The sequence below is a fragment of the Gracilinanus agilis genome, chromosome 4 (assembly GCF_016433145.1).
Source record: "Gracilinanus agilis isolate LMUSP501 chromosome 4, AgileGrace, whole genome shotgun sequence".
Classification (NCBI taxonomy): Eukaryota; Metazoa; Chordata; class Mammalia; order Didelphimorphia; family Didelphidae; genus Gracilinanus; species Gracilinanus agilis.
This window is the reverse complement of record NC_058133.1, coordinates 423,474,899-423,495,374: the sequence shown is the minus strand read 5'-3', so window position 1 is coordinate 423,495,374 and position 20,476 is coordinate 423,474,899. Positions and strand designations below refer to the sequence as shown.

Sequence of the window (20,476 nt, the reverse complement as noted above, 5' to 3'; positions counted from 1 at the left end):
AGTAAATGCTATATAAATGTTTATTATTATTATTATTATTATTATTATTATAAATACAAGGCAGTTTAAAGGGAGAAAATTAGCAGTTAGAATTTTTAAAGACTTTATATAGAATATAGTACCTGAGCTGTGTCTAAATGGAAGAGAAGGACCCTGTGAGGAAAAGCTAAGGGGGCAGCTATGGGGGGGCCATGGAGATGGGAGGAATCATGTTATGTGTGCTATATTTAAGGAACAGAAAGAAGACCAGGTGAACTGAATTGGATTGGCGCAGAGAGCATAAAAACTAATAGGGATGGTGGGACAACTAGATGACTCAGTGAATTAAGAGCCAGGCCCAGAGATAGGACATCCTGGGTTCAAATCTAGTCTCAGACACTTTCTAACTATATGACCCCACACAAGTCACTTAACCCCCATTGCCTAGGCCCTACTATTCTTCTGCCTTGGAACCAATACACAGTATTGATTATAAGATGGAAGGTAAGGGTTTAAAAAAATGGAGAATGAAGCTAGAAATATTGTTTGGGACAAAGTTGTGAAGGGCATTAAAAATTAAACAGAGGGATTTATATTTGAACCTAGAAACAATAGAAAGCCACTGTAATTGGTTGTATAGAGAAGTAAGATTGCCAGATCTGGGCTTAAGGAAAATTACTTTGGGAATAGTGTGGAGAATGGACTATATTGGAAAGAGACTTGAGACAGTCACTCCAATTAGGAGGCTATTGCAATAATATAGGTGAGAGATGATGAGTGCCTGAACTAAAGTGAGCAGAGAGAATAGTCAGACACAAAAGATATTGTGAAGGCAGAGATAGAAAGATTTCATAACCAATTGGCTGTGTGGGATGAGAGAGTGAGTGAGGAATCCAGGAAAATGACAATGTTATGGATCAGGGAGACTGGAAGGATGGCCATTCCTTCAATAGAAATTTGGAAAAATGTGTGTGTGTGTGTGTGTGTGTGTGTGTGTGTGTGTGTGTGTGTGTGTGAAGATGATGAATTCAGTTTTGAACATGCTGAGTTTGATAAATTTCTGGGTTATCTCATTGAAATGTCCAATCAACAATTGGTCCAATCAAAAATTGGTACTATGAGATTAAAAGTTGGGTGAAATACTGGGGCTGGATATATAGATCTGAGAGCTATTTGCATAGAGATGATAGTTAAACTTATGGGACCTGATGAGAATGCCAAAAGGGAGTGTATGGAACATGGGTTCTTAACCTTTTTTGGACCCTTTTGAGGCAGTCTAATGAAGCTTTTGGACCCCTTCTTAAAAACATATCTTAAAATGCATAAAATAAAATGTACATGTTTACAAAGAAAATAAATTATTTTGAAATAAAGATGCCATTTTTTCCTGTCAGTTCACATATGTGCTAAATTCCATCCATGGACCTACATTAAAAACCCTTGATATGAAGGGTCTAAGACTAAATCTGGGGGAGCACCCTGACAGTCAGCGACTATGATGTTAATGATGGGCCAGCAAAGGAGAAGGAGAAGAAAGAGGAGAGGGGAGACAGCCGGGAGGCAAACCAGGAAAGGGAGTATGGGTTTTATGGCTTCTCTTAGAGAAACTGCCTAGGACAAGTCAGAGTACAAGACGCTTACATGTTTGAAATGAATTAATTGAATTGGTTATGTCTTCAATTTCTGCTGTATAAAGGTTGCTTTTTTAAAAACCTTGTTTCTTTTAAACTATGGGAGTAGAAATACAAAAGAAAAACATATGACACATCACTTATCTCTTGGTTTATATGAGTGTATGATTTGGGATTTTGGCTTTAAAAGATTGCTCTACTGCAAAAATGAATAATATGGAAATAGGTATCAAGTGATAACATTTGTACAACCCAGTGGGATTGCTTGTCAGCTCTGGGAGGTAGGAGGTAAGAGGGGGAGAGAAAGAAAAGAATCATATAAACTTGAAAAAATATTTTTAAAAAATAAAAACTTAAAATTAAAAAAAGAAAAGAAAAATCTTGTTTCTTTTAAAAACTGGAGTAGTTCTTAAATTTCATTCATCTTTATAGAAAGAACTCTTTTAATTTCCTTCTTTTGGGGCACATTTTCCAGGCCTTCCTCTCTGTTCCCCAATGAATATTTTGGCCAGCCTGTATTACATGCTGATATAAAACACTCTGGGTTCTTTTAAACATACACACATTTATTATTGTTTGCAATTAGTCTTTCAAATGTAGATTTTTTAATAAAAAAAGAATGTGAGAAAATAATTACAAAGGATCCTCCAACTTAATTCACATAACCTATTCTGATTTCTGAGAGCTGTTCACTGCATTACAATTATCTGTTCTTGGTGTGAAGGGCTAAACAATTTATAACACAATGACATTGCTTGGGTTGGAAATCATCACAGCCCCCCAAATTAAACATTTAGATGGTACATTTCACCACTAGATTGAAGGAATGGTGTTAGTTCTTGCTACTTCAGGGGCACAGAACAATTTGAATTCATTGTAATATAAGCATTTTGTATAACTTGATTTGCTATTGGGTTTGAGGTGCATGGAGAAAGAAGACTGGTGGATATTAGGCATAATGTTTATTTTCTGCCTCTTTGCATGGATATACCCTGAGGAAGGAAGCTCTCAAACTCTCTACTCTATCTGTACTCTCAGTTCTTCCCCCACTTAGTTTTCTTTCATTTCTTTAAGGAAATTCTTCTACTACTCTTATTTAATTTTGAAAATAATTTTAGCACTTCTAGGAATTCTTGCTGGGCTTGTGTCCAACTCACATTTTTCTTTGAGACTTTGCCTATAGACATTTTGACTTCCTTATCTTCTTCTGTGTTTTTGGCCTTGTCACCATAGTAGATTTTTATGATCAAGTTCTTTTTTTGTAGTTTGCTCATTTTCCACCATATTTCTTCATTTTGAACTTTATAATAAAGTTGGACTCAATTCCCAATGTGGGGTTGGGGAAGGGGCATCATCTCAAGCTTTAAGATTTTTCACACTACTATTTTCAGGGATAGCTCTGGGCATTTGAAAATTTACAAGCGATACTGACTCTCAGGGTCCATGATCCCTTTTGACCAGAAATAATACTATTCCTTAGGGTCTCTGATCCCTTGTAATTGAAAGTGATAATGCTCATCAGGACTCTCAATTCCTCTTGACTGAAAGTCAAGTGCTCCTCTCTACCATTGAATTATTACCCAGAAGTAGGTATAGGCAATAGAACTGTCAAACAGCATCTGGTTCTATGTCTAGTACTAACACAGAGGTCCCCCATAACCTCTTTCTGACCAGTTACCAGTTCTCCTTAATATCTCTAGCTTGAGAACTCCTGAAGCTGCTGCTACTTCTGTCACCACCATCTAGTTAGACCACTGGTGTTTCATCCACATGAGTTCTGGGTCAGCCTCCATAGCCATGTAACAGGTCTCTTTTTCCAGCCTCCTAAGTTATCTTAGATGGAAGAATGTCTCACTCTGACCTTTTGATGATTCTGCTTCTCTAGAATTCAATTTGAGGTATTATTTTGAAATTGTTTGGTTGGGAATGTTTGGAAAGTTCAGCTAAGTGCTTCTTCTATTCTTTCATCTTGGCTCTACCCTTAAATTCTGAATATTTACTATTTTAAAAATTTTTAAATATTTTATAGATGCCTTTAAATTTAACAGCACGATCACTTCTAAGGGAGAAAAACTATATTACCCTTCAGCCTGAACTTTGCAATTTTAAACAATTCAAAGAGCAGCTAGATGATATATTTGATAGAGTACCAACCTGGATTCAGGAGGACCTGGGTTCAAATCTGGACTTAATTAAACACTTCCTAGCAATGTGACCCTGGGCAAGGCACATAACCCCATTTTTTTTTAGCCCTTGATCTTCTTTTTCCTATTTTTTCTAGGTTCAGACTTTAATTTCTGAAAGTGTTCTATCTGGATTTATTTCCTATGTAGAAATTTAATTCATATGTTACTACACATCCTTATTCTGATCCCTTCTAAGTCTCTTATTCCCAAATATAGGGTGTATGTGAAATTATTTCTGGCTTTATTCTACTATCATAAACTCTAAAAGGAAGTAATTTCTTCCCCACAGCTTTTCCTTTTTTCCATCCCAGAAACCAGTTTGTCCATATTAATGAAAATCCGGACTAGAATTCCCTCTCATTTTTCCTCTACCTTCTGATGGATAAAATTAATTAAGGAAAGTCAAAGAATAATTAGCAATCTGCTTTGTTTTTTAGATAATCCCTTATTTTAAATGTATATACTTGATATACTTCATATCCTCTTTCTGCATGTTTTTATAGACTTATGCATATAATATCCTTTTTAATGCAGATAGTCCAACGTAAAACAGTCCAAGGTATAGCCTTCCTTTACTAAATGGGATTCTTTTAAAATTTATTGTCTTCTGTCTTCTCCTATGTGCTTGAAGATCATGACTACTTCACCCTTTGACTTTATGGGTTCAAGTATCTAATTACTAGTAACAGGTCTGTTCCTATAACTACACAACTTATTTTTTTAAAAATATCTCATTTTTATGGAATGAGTTTTGAACAAGGTAAATTTATAGAAATATATCTTACCAGAAAAAGAGAAATTCATTAATAGGAATATGACCTATGAACTTGCCTCTAAACTTTTGGAAAAATAAATGAACCCATCTGAATCTTCTCCTATATATGAGCTGAGTTCTCTTAGTAGAGGGGGACAGCTTTTCTGTCTGCATGTCCTTTGTGCAATGAAGGCATTCTAATTGGTGACTGCTTGAGATTTTATTGCTAACTGTGGTTCTTAACATGTGGTTACAGGGAAGCTATTAGCAAGAGGAACATATTTCTAGACTGCTTAGTAGCCTGCCTTCCCAGAAGAATTTTTATCCCGCCCTTGCTGACTTGCCTGTTCTTTCCTTCCAAATCTCTTCTCATTGTCTCTATTTTTCTTTCAATTCTGTATCTCAACTACCAAACATGGGCTTATTCTGGCTACAACTTAAAGTGGTTTTTGTCTATGGATTCTTGAAGTGTGGATCAGATGGATTGACCATGTGACAAAACCTTCTCTCCCTAACCCTTAGTATTATTTCTGAAGGGATGCCTAGGGTTATATTCAATTAAAAGCTCCATTTTACAGCCTTCTGCTAGTTTCATTAAATGTCATTTGTGTTTTTCTGGAAGGGCCAAATATGGAACCAGACGGAAATATGAAAAATCAATGGCTGTCATAATTAGGGCAGCACTTGGGCAATAAGTTGAAGGAACAGACTTAGAACAAGTAGAACTAGGAGTACAGATAGATTTCAGAGTTTAGGTAGAATCCAGGGAGGGGGCCAAATATAAGAGCTGACAAGAACTTATTATAACTCCACTATCTCCAATCAAACTTAGTCTCTGAATATAGGATGGGACTGAGCTTACTGGTAGAGGTTAAGTCCCTTCTGACTCAAAGAGATTCTGACCTAAACTAGATTGCACCTGTCCAATTTAGAGGGATATGGAAAATAGGGATCTAGATAGATTATTATAGTGTCCTAAATGAGGAACAGTATCTTATATCCTTCAAGATTTCTAGATTTCACAGAGGACAAAAGTCATAGGTTCATAGATTTAAAATTGAAGACAAAGTAAATATCTAAGTCAAGTCAACAAATAATTATCAAACACTTTCAGGAGGCATCTAGGTGGCTCAGTAGATAGAGGAAAGGACCCAGAGTCAGGAAGACCTGAGACAAATCACTTAACCTTTGTTTGCCTTAATCAATCAGAGAAGGAAATGACAAACCATTCTAATATCTCTGCCAAGAAAAACTCATGTAAGGTCATAAAGAATCATACATTAATGAGCAAAAACAACAACATGCACAGTACACGGTACCCTGGTAAGTGAAGGGATAAAATAAGGCAAAAGGCAGTTCCTATTCTCAAAGACAATGTGCTCTTTCTACTGCTGCATTATTAAGGAGTTTCATTAGTATGGACCACTAATGTGGATGATCCTTACTCATATTAGTCATTTAATGAATGTTTCTTAAATTGAATGAAATAGAGTTCCATTAGGCCCTTGGAGACTTTTCCTAATCTTCTTCCTTTATTCTTATTCATGAATTGATGAATAGAACTGAAGAAAATCATGAACCTTGGTAATTGGGTCAATTAGAAATTTCTGCCATATAATATCTACTGAGTCTTCACTGAAGCAAGGCAACTCTCTTATAGCTCCCTAACTGATTTGTTATCCCATTAAATCAGATCTCATCTTTCCTCATGTCTCCCATGGCTCTTCTCCACAACTCCCCAACCTCTAACACCCTCAGTAAGGACATCTTTTCATACCTCACTGAAAAAACTGAATCCATTTGCCAAGAGATCCCTCTTTTTCCCTCCTCTCATATTCTTCGACATCTTCCCTTATTATCTCATACTTCACCTCCCTCTCTCTCATGAAGTGATGGGCCTTCTTACCAGTGCAAGCCCCTTCTACTAGAACCATTGAACCCAGCTCTTCCTGTCTTCTCCAGAGTATCCTAAATGTCATTCTCACTCACTTTGGAACCTTCAGTCTCTTTACATAATAGCTCCTTCTTCGTTACCTAGAGACACACCCATGTGTCCTGTGTACCCCCTCCTTTTCACCTCTTTAAAAATTTCTCACTTGATTTAACTATCCCTTCAAGCTGCTCAATATCTCTTCCCTTTCTTGACTAAACTCCTTGAGAATGCCGCCTACATTAGGGCCTGCTCTTTCTCTTTGGTCTTCTAAAGTTTCTCTAATTTAGCTTCTGACTTCATTGTTCAATTTAAACCTCACTCTTCAAAGTTATCAGTAATCTCTTCATTGTTAAATCTAATGACTTTTTCTCAATCCATTTCTATTTTGATCCTTCTGCAGCATTTCAGACTGTTAATCATCCTCTTCTAGATAGTTACTACTGGTTTTCATGACCTTGCTTTCTTCTTACTCTCCTCCCATCAATTTATTCCTTTTAATTCTTCTTTTGCTGTGACTTCCTCCAAGTCATGTCCATTAACCATGGGCAGCCATAAAGAAATAGCCCTAATCCTTTTTTCCCCTTTATATGAAGGATTATGAATTTGGGGTCCAGGGTTATATGAATAGCTTTAGCAGAAGGCTGTCAACTTTTCTTTAAATGCATATTTATTGTTACTATCCTTTAGTTTTCTTTATTATCATATATGTTTTATTTTATGGATTTGAAAACATTATTCTGAGGAGTCCATAAGCATCACCAGGCAGGAGTCAATGACACACCAAAGGTTAAGAACCTCCTGCTCTATACTCTCTTATTGGGTTATCTTATCTGTTCCCATGGGTTCAACTGTTTGTACAATAACATGCATTTTCCCCCTTTGATTGTCCATATTTGTGGCAACCTAGACATGACCTGGATTTTGGGATTCTCAGAGGAATATCTAGGTGAGGGGAGGCAGCCTCCCTCCCTCTACCCTAAGCCAATATTGAATCTAGGACAGGTTTTTAGTTTTTCTGGCCTTCAGTAAAGCTAATTTTTGAGTATTGTGGAGAGATGGTACCCATGATCATCAATCTTGAAGGTACTCATGATCAATCTTGAATCCTATGAGTCATCTGTTTCAGTAGTTACAGACAGTACATGTATCCAAGATGGTTTTATGGAGTTTGAGATCTACCACCATCAAACTAGGCCAGCCTTAAACCTGTACACACTTCCAGTAAGAGATCTTTAAGGATCTATCTCAGGAGATGGCTTGATTTTATGTACCCCTGAATGGGTGTGAAATAAGAGCAAAGTTTAAAAGAGACCAAACTATGTATAAAAACAAAACCATTTTGGGCAAATTTCCCCCCAAGCAAAATCAATAGAGACAGTGAATTTCAGTCTGATAGTAAGATGCTATTAAAACAGCACTGGACTTCCAGGTTAAGATGGTGGCAGAGTAGAGGCAGGACGACTTTCTCTCCTTACAAACAGATACAGCATACTTCCAAAGGACAAGAAAACAAAATCCAGATGAAAGAAGGGACCTGACAATAGGGCGCAGTATTGAAGGTACGTGGGATTTGGACACTTCCATGCTATGGGGGGGGGAATAGCTCCCATTAAAACGTAAGCGGATCACCTCTCCCCCACCCACAGTCCCAGAGGCAGAGGCTGCGCTCCAGAGTTAGAGCCAGCAAGGGCACAAAATCTAGCTTGTTGGCAGCTAACTGGCACCACTAGGAGCTTGCCCCTGAGAACAGCAAGAACTGAAACCCCAGGTGGCTGGAAAACTCAGACCTTGGACATGGGAGTGGGGCTGAGAGAGGCAGCAGTAGCACCCAGCGTGCTCAGACTCAGAGGGAAAACCTCAGGTGGTGGAGCAAGCGTGGGCCAAGTTCCATGCTCTGGGCAGCTGGATAGGACCATGGGGGCTCGACCCTGAAAACAGCTAGACCAGAGACCCCAGAGAAACCAGGAGACTCACAAAGTAGTCTCAGGCACAAACTGCTCCCTAACTCCATACAAAGAGAATCAGATTGCCTTACTCAGACTTCTGGCAGATAAAGCACAATGATGCCAAGCAAAGCCCAAGAAATAAACAAGAAGACAAAGAAAAAAACTCCAACACTTGATAACTTCTGCACAGAAAAAACCCAGAAAACAGGAGGACAAAGAAAGACATCCAAACCTCCCCCCAAAAATGAAAATGGGTCACAAGATCTTGAAGAGTTCAAATCTGATATCATGAGAAAGATGGAAGAGATCTGGCAAGAAAATAATAGTTTAAAAGGCAGAATTTCACAATTAGAAAGTGAGGCTCAGAAATCAAATGAATTGATAAGCAAATTGGAGACCAGAAATGACCAGCTGGAAGCATTAGAGAACCAGATAGACCAGATTGAAAAGGAAAACCAAAAGATTTTAGCCAAAAACCAGTCTCTAAAGGCTAGAATTGGGCAATTAGAAGCCAATGATCTCACAAGACAACAAGAATGTATTAAGCAAAGTCAAAAGACTGACAAAATAGAAGGAAACATGAAACATCTCAATGAGAAGTTAATAGACCAAGAAAACAAGTCTAGAAGAGACAGTTTGAGAATCATTGAACTTCCTGAAGAAGCAGAAATTAATAGAAATTTGGACTCCATACTAAAAGAAATTATTCAGCAAAACTGCCCTAAAGTTCTACATCAAGAGGGCAACATAGACATTGAAAGGTTCCTAGATCACCCTCTACACTAAATCCTGAAAAGACAATCCTCAAGAATATAATAGCCAAATTCAAGAGCTTCCAGGTAAAAGAAAAAATATTACAAGAAGCCAGAAAGAGACAATTCAGATATCAAGGAGCACCAATCAGGATCACACAGGATCTGGCAGCCTCCATACTGCAAGACCACAAGGATTGGAATATGCTACCAAATTCCTTTTGTGATAAAAATATGGTACTGATCCCAAAGCCAGGTAGATCAAAAACAGAGAAAGAAAACTACAGACAGATCTCCTTAATGAACATAGATGCAAAAATCTTTAACAGAATACTAGCAAAAAAACTCCAGCAAGTGATCATGGGGGTTATTCATTATGATCCAGTGGGATTTATACCAGGAATGCAAGGATAGTTCCATATCAGGAAAACCATTCACATAATTGACCATATCAACAAGCAAAACAACAAAAACCACATGATTATCTCAATAGATGCTGAAAAAGCCTTTGACAAAATACAACATCCATTCCTATTGAAAACACTGAAAAGTATAGGAATAGAAAGACCTTTCCTAAAAATAATAAACAGTATATACCTAAAACCATCAACAAGCATCATATGCAATGGGGATAAATTAGAAGCCTTCCCAATAAGATCAGGAGTGAAACAAGGATGCCCACTATTACCTCTATTATTTAACATTGTACTAGAAACACTAGCAGTAGCAATTAGAGAAGAAAAAGAAATTGAAGGTATTAAAATGGGCAATGAGGAGACTAAGCTATCACTCTGCAGATGATATGATGGTCTACTTAAAAAATCCTAGAGAATCAACTAAAAAGCTAATAAAAATAATCAACTTTAGCAAAGTTGCAGGATACAAAATAAATGCACATAAATCATCAGCATTTCTATATTTCCAACACTTCACAGCAGTAAGAGGTAGAAAGAGAAACACCATTTAAAATCACCTAGACAATATAAAATACTTAGGAATCTATCTACCAAAATAAACACAGGAATTATATGAAAACAACTACAAAACACTTTCCAAACAATTAAAACTAGATCTAAACAATTGGAAAAACATTGATTGCTCATGGGTAGGATGAGCTAACATAATAAAAATGACCATTCTATCCAAGTTAATTTACTTATTTAGTGCCATACCTATCAAACTACCAAAAAACTTTTTACTTAATTAGAAAAACCTATAACAAAGTTCATTTTGAAGAACAAAAGATCAAGAATATCAAGGGAAATAATGAAAAAAAAAGTGAAGGAAGGGGGCCTAGCAGAACCTGATTTTAAACTATACTATAAAGCAGCTGTCATCAAAACGATATGGTACTAGCTAAGAGACAGAAGGGATGATCAGTGGAATAGACTTGCAGTATGTGACATCAGTAAGACTGTCTCTGAGAAACCCAAAGAGCCCAATTTTTGGGACAAAAACCCACTATTTGACAAAAACTGTTGGGAAAATTGGAAAACAATATGGGAGAGATTAGGCTTAGATCAACATCTCATACCCTACACCAAGATAAATTCAGAATGGGTGAATGACTTGAATATAAAGAAGGAAACTATAAGAAAATTAGGTGAACATAGAATAGTATACCTGTCAGATCTATGGGAAAGGGAAACATTTAAAACCAATGGAGAGTTAGAAAAATTTACAAAATGTAAAATAAATAAAAAAATAAAATAAATAAAATGATTATATTAAATTAAAAAGGTTTTGCACAAACAAAAACAATGCAACCAAAATCAGAAGGGAAACAACAAACTGGGAAAAATCTTTATAACAGAAAACTCTGACAGAGGTCTATTTACTCAAATATACAAGGAGTTAAATCAATTGTATAAAAAAATCAAGCCATTCCCCAATTGCTAAATGGCCAAGGGACATGAATAGGCAATTTTCAGATAAAGAAATCAAAACTATCAACAAATACATGAAAAAGTGTTCTAAATCTCTAATAATTAGAGAAATGCAAATCAAAACAACTCTGAGGTACCACCACACACCAGACAGATTGGCTAAAATGATGGAAGGGGAGAGTAATGAATGTTGGAGGGAATGTGGCAAAATTGGGACATTAATGCATTGCTGGTGGAGTTCTGAACCGATCCAACCATTCTGGATGGCAATTTGGAACTATGCCCAAAGAGTTCTAAAAGACTGCCTGCCCTTTGATCCAGCCATAGCATTGCAGGGTTTGTACCCCAAAGAGATCATAGATAAACAGACTTGTACAAAGATATTTATAACTGCGCTTTTTGTGATGGCAAAAAATTGGAAAACGAGGAGATGCCTTCTATTGGGGAATGGCTGAACAAATTGTGGTATATGTTGGTGATGGAATACTATTGTGCTCAAAGGAATAATAAACTGGAGCAATTCCATGGGAACTGGAAAGACCTCCAGGAATTGATGCAGAGTGAAAGGAGCAGAGCCAGAAGAACATTGTATACAGAGACTGATACACTGAGGCAAAATTGAATGTAATGGACTTCTGTACTGGCAGCAATGCAATGACCCAGGACAATTCTGAGGGATTTATGGAAAAGAACTCTACCCACATTCAGAGGAAGAACTGCAGGAGTGGAAACACAGAAGAAAAACAATCGCTTGAACACATGGGTTGATGCAGGCATGGTTGGGGATGTAGACACTAAATGACCACACCAATGCTACTATCAATAATATGTAAATAAGTCCTGATTGATCACACATGTTAAAACCAGTGGAAATGAGCGTTGGATATGGGGGGAGTGAAAAGGGGTGAAGGGGAAAGTAAAAACAAGAATCATGTAACCATGGAAAATTTTTCTAAAAAAAAAATGTTAGAATTCTTAAAAAAAAGATAAAAAAAAACAAAAAACAACAGCACTGACCTCATAGTCAGGACATGCATCAGCAATTCATCATTCTCTAATTGCTTCAGTGGAACCAGTATTACTTTCCTTAATCCTTCAAAGCTATGCAGACAAGAGCTATCTACAACGTTATAGAGAAAATCAGTACCCAGTTGTGAAATTCCTGCATTAACCAATTTACATGGAAGTACAAGTTATAAATAAAAATGACACATACATTAAACTAGACTTAGATGACTGCTGCATCAGTGGACCCTGACTTTCTTCCCCAATGGAATGTCATTGTGGATGGCTGGGATTATACACTGGAGAACTACTGCACAAAATTTCATTGTGTGGGCAATTTTTGCCTTTGTATCTGGTGGCCAACCTTTCTCTAGCCTGATTTATTTCCACTGCAGTGTCTTCCTCTGTGACTAGTTCTATCAAGATCCACCTTTGTGTTCAGTGACTTGCTTTGGGTCATCTAGGACCAAAAGAGATACTATTGAAGAAAACTCCACAATAAAGAGTCTTCCTGGACCTGTCCTCTTGGTATCAGATTGAACCCCCTCATTTAGAGGATTTATTTTGAAAGGACTTGGTTTGAAGGAATAAGTATTACCCTCAAAGTAGGGGCTATTCTAGGAGCAGTGACATTTGTTGTGGTAGTAGTTTGTCTGGTAAAATACTTGCTAAGTAGGATAAGAGCTGTGATTTAACAAATGAATTTTCTTAATAAAGTCATCTGAGCATCAAAAAATTTTTTGTTTTTTTTTAACCTGGCATGCTACCATAGAAGCTTTATTCATCTCATTTGAAAAGCTAGGGTAGAGAGAGCCAACTGGCAAAATAAATTTCAGTTGCAAATTCGCAACTACAAACTTCCAAAGTATAAGTTGTATGTAACTCAAAAAACACTGGTAATATTTTATAATAAAAACTAAAGATACAAATGGAAGATAAAGTATAATTTCATAAAGAATTGTAAACATTTTGCACACTTATCAGTCTTCTCTTTCAGGTACGGTGCCCTTTTATTGACAAATAAATTAATGAATACACAACTAGAACAAACTACTTTCAGACAATATAAAAAGGGGGCAGAGCTATCTTGTAAACATTGATTTTTAGAAAAAGGAATAATTAACAAAAGAATTAACAAAATTATCAAAAAATTAATAAAAAAATTTTTTTAAGTGTCTTGCAGGCTAACTCTATGTACACACTTGGCAACCAAATGGTCTTGAAGATGCTTTGGATGTTAAATAAAAAAAATTAACATGAATATCTTTTCAACAATACTTTATACACAATAAATGATTTCAAATTATATTCCCAAAATAAAAAAGGAGTTAGGTATGATCTATTGGCAACTGCATCATTCAGTGGAGTAACAAGACCTGGAGTCTGAGAGCTGTTCAAGAATAAGCATCCATGTAGCTGTGTAATGCTATCAACATCATCTCATCTTGGAGGATATTGGGAGGTTAAGAGATCTTTCTTGGATATCCTTTAAAAATGAGATAGATAATCACGTGGAATTTTTTTCTACATAATATTTCCACCAAAAGTCAAGGGATGGCCTACAGAAGACTTTTTACCTGCTCCTCAGAATGAGTGTATGATAGCTAAATAATTCTTAAAAACAAAGTTGTAAAACTTTTGAAGAGGTATTATGAACATTTCTGAAGTTAAAATACCAACAAAATAAAATCAAACACAGAGTATCCCAGCTTTTGACCCATTTGGAAATTGATGAATGTTGGCTTTTAAAAACTGATAAACTATACATTACGTTCATAATCAATAGCATCATCCAAATTTCAACTCTTTTGAAAGACTTTTGGAATTGTTCAAGTAGATGATCAGAGTTCACTGGTAATATTTTCCTTGGACCTCAATTAGGCCAAATTTTCCTTCCCAATTATTAAATAAAAATTAACAGTCAGACACAAAAATCTATTTATCCAAACTCAGAACAAGAGTAACTAAAGATTATGAACCTTTTATTTTATACACACAGACCTTTATCTCTTTACAAATTCATAAGATGGTTTTTTTCAGAATAACTTTTTTGAAGAGAAAAATTTATGAGAATGGCCAACAACATTCATAGCCTCTTTTGTCCCTCCCTCCCTCAGTGGTTTAATTGAGAAAATAATTGGTCCTAACAATAGATTTTATCCTCAGCTTCTGGGGATTATTAAGCAATGAAAACATTTATCACAAAAAGAATCTTGTCATTAAAATGGAAAATAATTGTGATAATGTTCTTTTCCTATCACTTTTCAATTTCAAAGTTCTGGGACTACATTATGTAAACTTCACAAACCAAAGTACTGATCATTTTAAAAGTGTCCAAACAATCTGGCCTCTAATTAGCAACTATTATAATTGCCTTTATTGATAATTAACTTGAAGCCTCATCAAAAGTAAATATTCATTGAGTCAGAGTCAGTCAATAGGGGGAATGAAAAGATAGTTTAAGACTAAAAATAGTTAAGAAGAAAAAAGCACACCAAACTTTAAAAAAACAGATGTCCAAGATTCAAGTCTGCATTTTCCTTTACTAGATTTATGGACTGGCCAGTCATTTGAACTCCTCTTTGAGTATTAGTTTCTCTTTCTACAAATGGATACAATATTATTTATACCACATCCTTGTTGTGAGCATCAGATGAAATACTGTAAGCAAAGAATTTGGTAACATTAAAGTGGGTATGTAAATGAAAATATGTATGACAACAGGGGTTCCCTTGTGCCTTATTATATAGATAACCAGATTCTGGGTTCCATTTTAAATGTCAATAATAGTCCTCTAGTCTAGCTGGTTAGGGAAAGCCAAGCTTTCTCTAATACTGTTCCCATCTTTATTCATTGACTCACCATCGTTTTCTGTGGCAAATTCAAACTTCTCTCTGAGGATTTTAATGTCACTGCCATTGTTTTATTTAACTCTCCGTCAAGCTCTTTAGACCCATGTGCTTTCTGTTATTGAACATCAGCTGCCTTTGATTGTTACCCTTTTTGGTTTTGTCTGACCTCTAAAGGATAGCAAAGACATCTGGATTACAAGTGAAAAGTTCAATCAAATTGATGTTTTGACTCTATAATGCCAAGCCATGTGGCATAGGGGCCAGCCTTGTACTCAAGAAGACTGGGGTCAAGCCCTGTGTCTGACATATATTAGCTGTGTTATTATGAACAAGACATTTAAGTGCTTGTTATTACATAAAACTCTCAAAGACCATAAATTACAGATAGTCATTGTTCTACATGGAAATTTTTTTAAAATGTTCAATTACATGTAGAAACAATTTTTAAAAATTATCTGCCATTCCAAGATTCAGGTTCTCTCCCTCCTCCTTCTTCTTCCCCTTCCCTAAGGCAATAGTCTCATATAGGTTATACCTGTCCTGTCATGCAATACATATTTCCATATTTCTTCTATTGTGAAAGAAGACACAGATTGTGCCTACAAGAAAAAGTTTATGAAGGAAATAAAATGGAAAATGGAATTCTTTGATCTGCAATGCAATGCTTACTTCTTTGACTATGGATAGCATTTTTCATCATGAGTCCCTTGGGATTATCTTGGAACATTGCATTGCTGATAATAGTTTAGTTCTTCATAGTTTATTATCATATAATATTTCTGTCATTATATTCAGTGCTCTCTTAGTTCTGGTCACTTCACTTTGCATCAGTCCATATAAATCTTTCCAGATGAATTCATTCTCTTCAACTATTTCTTATGGTGGTATATCCCATTACAACCATATAACCACAACTTCTTCAGCCATTCCCCAATTGATGGACATCCCCTCAGTTCCAATTCTTTGCCATTACAAAGAAAGTTGCTGTTTCTTTGCTCCTACCTTTGATCTCATTATGATATAGACCCAGTAGTGGTATTACTGAGTCAAAGGATATACATGCTTTCATGGCCCTTTGGATGTGGTTCCATATTGCTTTCCAGAATGGCTGGACCAATTCACATCTCTACCAATAGTGTATTAGTGTCCTAATTTTCCCATATTCCTTCCAACATTTATTGTTTTCCTTTTTGGTCATATAAGCCAGTCTGAGGGGTGTGAGATGTTATCTTAGGGTTATTTTAATCTGTATTTCTCTAATCAATAATAATTTGGAGCATCTTTTCACATAACTGGAGAACATTTTAATTTCTACATGTGAGAAATGCCTTTTCATATCCTTTGACCATTTATCAACTGGGAAATGCTTTCTATCTGCATGGGAATTTTGATTAGATTCTTTTGAAAAGAAATACAATGAAAAATCACCAAGAAGTCAGTTTGACTGATGTCTTTTCCCCATTTATTTTTCCTTATCATTTTGAACTGATGACTTATTTTGGTGTTGCAGACTTTCCTTTCTTCTATTCAGTGACCCTGCCCATTCAAAAACTTCAATTATTCATTATCCCCCACATTATTATTATTTCAAACCCTTTAAAACTTTGTCCCTTATTACCTTTCAAGTCTTCTTATACTTTCCTTTCTTTTACACACATTGTAATAAAGTAACACTAGTATATTTGATATTCCTTTCACATGACACTCCATTTCCCAAATTCCAAAAATTTAGCCTTTTTACTACCAGTTTCACATGCTTGAAATGTTCTCCCTTCTTGCTTTGGCCTATTTACTTCCCTGTTAGGGGGCAGCTGGGTAGGTCAGTGGATTGAGAGCCAGGCCTAGGGACAGGAGTTCCTAGGTTCAAATCTGACCTCAGACACTTCCCAGCTGTGTGACCCTGGGCAAGTCACTTAACTCCCATTGCCTCCTTGGAGCCAATACACAGTATTGACTCCAAGATGGAAGGTAAGGGTTAAAAAAAAATAAAACAAAGACAGCTCAGATAGTACTTTCTTCTGTAGAACTCTTCCTTTTTTCCCCTGCCCCTCACCCCCACTGCATTGCTTCTGAGATTACCTTCCATACCTTTCCTATAAACACATTCTCCCCTCCTCTTATATGTTTTGTATACATGTATGTGTGTGTGTAACCCTTAACTCAAAGAGCCAGTTGCAAGGGACTCTTTTCTAATTAATGGACACTGATGACTTAGTGCTCCAACTTGCATGAGGGATGGAGTTGGTAAGAACTGGAGAGAAAAGAAATCTCATCTTTTCTGGTTTCCTCCTTCAAGAGAAAAGATCCAAGATGTCACATTCTTTTAAGATCTTTCAAGAGAGAAAGATTCTGGGAATAAGTTGACATATAAAAAAGCTGGCAAACTCTTATGTCCCTATCTCTAGTTTGCTACACTAGACACTTTGGGGAATTTCCCTTTGATAAAATCTAGGACTCCCTTTCAGTTGAGCTGTTATTTTGCTTGCAAGGGGGTATGTGTTCACTCTGTACTATCTGGCATATATTCTCTTATTTTTACTTTCTCTGATTTCTATTTTGCTATCAACTTGGATTGTTGATATTTACTCTGTGTGTTTATTAAAAACTGGTATTTGGTGGGAAGAGAATCAAACCCTGGATGTATAGCTTGGGACCCTACTTTCCTATTAAAGGACAGCAATTAGTTCTGTAATTTGAAACAAAAAAATTCCTTTAAACTTACAATATCTATAAAAGAAGATAGATAAAATTCTAAACTGGTAGCCCTTCTCTCTGAGGAAAGCAAAGGGGCAACATTAGAATCCCAAACTCCTACTCCCACTTCTATTAGGAATCAAAGTCTCCTTCAGAGAGAGGTAGAGGAAGAGACTGTAGAGGTTTATATTCTTACCTTCCTGTGAATCACAACTAGAAAGATCCATGTGGACATATATAACCAACATGGGCAAAATATCACAGCTACCCACATACCCGCTGAGTTGTGTATATATGTATCAGCATACTGCATCCTAAAAGTCATGGTGTAGCTTTCCATTATTTAAAAAATTAAAAAATTTACTAAGACTTTTGGAACATTGTGCATATATGTGCACATGTGTATGTGCGTATGTGTGTGTGATACTGGCAAGTCCTTTCAAGTTAGAAAAACTTTAAGTATGGGCTTTGTGACTGACTATATCTAGCATCTGAGAAATAGCTTTATTGAGTTCCGTGAGCTTTGTCAGGAGAAATTTGGCTACCAGATGTTGTTATTGCTGTTACTATAGATAGCCATGAAGAATATCTACTAATGCAAAGATCATTTCTGATCTGTGATTAGTGGTGCGGATTGGCATTGATCAAATACAGATACTTGAATCTAATGCTGAAATGGCCAAACTTGGATCAGGGTCTATGAAGAGGAAGTAACTATTAGCAGATTCATAAATCTCATTTGTGGTTCTTTGGTAAGGGCTAATTGCTAGCCATGCATCCTGAGAAGTGAAGTCAAGAAGGGACTTAGGAAGCATTGATAATACTAAGGCTAGTGGAAGTGGTAGACTCCCAAATGAACTATTTAAAATCCTAAAAGATGATGTTCTTAAAGTGTGGCACTCAATATGCCAACAAATTTAGAAAACTCGAGACTTCCGGTTAAGATGGCGGCAGAGTAAGGAGCAGCTGCTCGATCTCTCCTGACCGAACCACACAGAACCCCTCAAGGGGAAATAAAAACGAGTCCAGAGGAACGAAGGAACCCCACAACAGGGCGCAGCATTGAAGGTACGCAGAATCGGGGCATTTCCACACTATAAAGGGGTGAAACAGTTCACACTAAAACACGAGAGGAAGAAGCCCCTCCCCCACCCCCCACACCGCACAAGCCGGTAAACAGGACTGGGGCAACCAGATAATCACTGGCAGCCCCTGAGCCCGTACCTGTGCGCTGCAAGACGAGGGACCCCAGGTGGCTGGGACTCTCCCTGAGCGCCCACGTGGGTGAAGGCACCGCCTCCGGCTGGGACAAAGGCCCCTAAAACTCGGCCTTTCCCAAGCTCTGAAGGCATCGCCTCAGGGGTGAATAAAGATCTCCAGCCCACTGACTTTCACTACCTTCTGCGGGGGTGAAAGCAGGGCCCTAAGAGCAGCAGCGCAGGCAAAGGCAGTGCCCTAGGCTTGAATAACGATCTCCAGCCCAGGCTTGGACCTCCAGTGAGGACCCCGTGCAGACCTGAGCGCGGCTCTGGAAGCAGCCCCAAAGACTGCTGAAGGAACCTCGGGCAGAGGGGCAGACCAGGAACTACCAGGAGGCCTGACCCCGAGGACAAGGAGACCGGAGGCCCCCCCCCCCAAGCTTGCAAGGCCCAGGCAGACCCGGAGTGCAAAGACAAAGCGGAAAAGGGGCGGGGCTAACAATGGCCAGCAATAAGGAAGTCCAGAAGAAAAAGACCATCAAGAGAAACTCTGGAACACTCGACAACTTCTACACAGAGAAAATCCAGACAACAGAGGAGGGAAAACAAAAATCCAAACCTCCCCCAAAAAATGAAAGCTGGTCACAAGTTATGGAAGAGTTTAAAAATGAAATGCTAAGGAAGATGGAAGAAATCTGGCAAGAAAATAACAGTTTAAAAGGCAGAATTTCGCAATTGGAAAGTGAGACAAGACAACTGAAGACCAAAAATGACCAGATTGAAAAGGAAAACCAGTCCTTAAAGGCTAGAATCGAACATTTAGAAACCAATGATCTCTCAAGACAACAAGAACAAATAAAACAAAGTCAAAAGACTGATAAAATAGAAGGAAACATGAAATATCTCAATGAGAGAGTGACAGACCAAGAAAACTGGTCTAGAAGAGATAACTTGAGAATCATTGGTATTCCAGAAAAGGCAGAAATTAATAAAAACTTGGACTCCATACTCAAAGAAATTATTCAGCAAAATTGCCCTGAAGTTCTACAACAAGAGGGCAATATAGACATTGAAAGGATCCATAGAACACCCTCTAAACTGGACCCATAAAAGTCAACACCCAGAAATATAATAGCGAAATTGAAGAGCTTTCGAGTCAAAGAAAAAATCTTACAAGAAGCCAGAAAGAGACAATTCAAATATCAAGGAGCACCAATAAGGATCACACAGGATCTGGCAGCCTCAACACTAAAAGAACGCAAGGCTTGGAATACAATATTCAGAAAGGCAAGAGAGCTGGGCCTTCAGCCACGAATCAACTACCCAGCGAAACTAACCATATACTTTCAGGGGAAAGTATGGGCATTCAACAAAATTGAAGAATTCCAAGTTTTTGCACAAAAGAGACCGGGACTAATTGGAAAGTTTGACACTCAACCACAGATATCAAGAGAAAGATGAAAAGGTAAATAAGAAACAGAGGGAAAAGAAAGAAAACTCATAGTCTTTTAAGCTTGACTCTTTAAGGGCATAAATAAGATCTAATTATCTGTATTACTAGGTGGAGAAATGCTATGTATACTTCTCTGTAGTGAACTCTATACACTATTATAATATTCACTATTATAGCAACCAGAAGAATAATTCATAGGGAGAGGA

General features: G+C 37.1%; 1 pseudogene; it reads left to right on the top strand.

Moving 5' to 3' along the window:
- The window catches only part of LOC123246657, a 17,998-nt pseudogene extending 5,231 nt beyond the window's left edge, over positions 1-12,767 (top strand).
- Positions 12,768-20,476: the final 7,709 nt, after the last annotated feature.